Raw genomic sequence first — 2,634 nt, 5'->3', positions numbered from 1 at the left:
TAATATAGTGCCTAATGTACCTTTTTGGGAAATTTTTTCTTATTTATGACCAAGAACAAAAAGTGAAGGAATGTTAGATCTTCAACCTCACGGTGTGAGGCACAAGGAATCTTCGGCCCCACGGTGTGAGGCCCTTTGGCTTCGGCCCCACGGTGTGAGGCCCTTTGGCTTCGGCCCCACGGTGTGAGGCCCTTTGGGCTTCGCTGCTTGCCAGTGTCTTATCTGGCTGGGGCATCAAGGCCTCCTGCAGCAAAATTGAAACTAAAAAAACAATCCAAAAGATCAATGAAACCAAGAGCTGGTTCTTTGAAAAAATAAATAAAATAGACAAACCCCTAGCCAGGCTCACAAAGGAAAAAAGGGAGAAAGCACAAATACACAGAATCATAAATGAAAGAGGAGAAATCACAACGGACACAGCAGAAATAAAAAGAATAATCAGTAACTACTATGAACAGTTATATGGAAACAAGTTCAACAATCTAGAGGAGATGGACAAATTCCTACAACTCTACAATCACCCAAAGCTAGATAAAGAAGAAATAGAACACCTAAACAGACCAATTACAATTAGCGAAATTGAAATGGTAATCAAAAACCTCCCCAAAAACAAAAGCCCAGGACCTGATGGATTTACAAATGAATTCTACCAAACATTCAGAGACGAGACGAATTAGTGCCTGTCCTTCACAAACTCTTCCAAAAAATTGAGAAGGAAGGGACAATACCAAACACGTTCTATGAAGCCAATATTACACTAATACCAAAACCGAATAAGGACAACACAAAAAAGGAAAACTACAGGCCAATCTCCCTAATGAACACTGATGCAAAAATCCTCAATAAAATTTTAGCCATCAGAATCCAACAATGTATCCATAAGATAATTCACCACGACCAAGTTGGATTCATTCCAGGGGCACAAGGATGGTTTAACATCCGGAAATCAATCAACGTTATCCAACACATCAACAAAAAGAAATATAAAAACCATATGATAATATCAATAGATGCTGAGAAAGCTTTCGACAAAGTGCAACACCCATTCATGAAAAAAGCCCTTGAAATTCTTGGGATAAAAGGAACATACCTCAACATCATAAAGGCCATCTATGACAAGCCAACAGCCAGTATCATTCTCAATGGTGAAAAGCTGAAAGCAATTCCATTAAGATCTGGAACAAGACAAGGATGTCCACTCTCACCACTGCTTTTCAATATAATACTGGAAGTCCTAGCCAGAGCAATAAGACAAGAGAAAGACATCCAAGGAATCCAAATAGGAAAAGAAGAAGTCAAACTATCACTATTTGCAGATGATATGATAATATACATAGAGAACCCCAAAATCTCCACAGAAAAACTAATTCAACTCATCAATCAATTCAGTAAAGTGGCAGGATACAAAATCAACACGCAAAAGTCAGTAGCCTTCCTATACACAAACAACAAATCTGAAGAAGAAGAAATCAAAAAAACCATCCCTTTTATTATCGAAACAAAAAAAATCAAATATTTGGGAATAAATCTAACAAAAGAGGTAAAGGACCTATACAAAGAAAACTATAAAACACTGTTAAAAGAAATAGAAGAAGACACAAAGAAATGGAAAGACATCCCCTGCTCATGGATTGGAAGAATAAACATTATTAAAATGGCCATCCTACCAAAAGCAATATACAGATTCAATGCTATTCCAATCAAAATTTCAATGTCATTCTTCAAAGAAATAGAACAATTATTGATGAAATTCATATGGAATCACAAAAAACCCCGAATAGCCAAAGCTCTCCTGAAAAAAAAAGAAGGGAATGGAGGCATCACACTCCCAGACTTCAAACTATACTACAAAGCCATAATCATCAAAACTGCATGGTATTGGAACAAGAACAGACATACAGACCAATGGAATCGAATAGAAAATCCAGAAATAAACCCACAGATTTATGGTCAACTAATCTTTGACAAAGGAGCAAAGACTATGCATTGGAGCAAAGAAAGTTTGTTCAATAAATGGTGCTGGGAAAACTGGGTCGCTACATGCAAAAGAATGAAGCTTGACCACTACCTCACACCATACACAAAAATCAACTCAAAATGGATTAAAGAACTAGACATAAGACCTGAAACCATAAAATACATAGAAGGAAATATAGGCGAAACACTACGGGATTTGCACATCAAAGACATCTTTACAGACACATCACCCAAAGCAGTGATAGTGAAGGCAAAGATAAACAGCTGGGACTACATCAAATTAAAGAGCTTCTGCACAGCAAAAGAGACAATAACAAAAACAAAGAGAAACCCCACCAACTGGGAGAACATTTTTGCACCCAACACTAATGATAAAGGACTGATCACAAAAATCTGCAAAGAGCTGATGAGACTCAGCAACAACAAAGAAAATAATCCCGTCAAAAAATGGGCAGAAGAGCTAAAAAGAAACTTCTCTGAAGAGGAAATGCAAATGGCCAACAGACATATGAAAAAATGTTCAACATCACTTGTAATCAGGGAAATGCAAATCAAAACTACCATGAGATACCATCTCACACCAGTGAGAATGGCACATATTAAAAAAACTAGCAACAACAAATGTTGGCGAGGGTGTGGAGAAAAAGGAACTCTCCT

This window comes from Talpa europaea (assembly GCF_964194135.1).
Source record: "Talpa europaea genome assembly, chromosome: 2".
Lineage (NCBI taxonomy): Eukaryota > Metazoa > Chordata > Mammalia > Eulipotyphla > Talpidae > Talpa > Talpa europaea.
Note: the sequence above shows the minus strand (reverse complement) of the source record.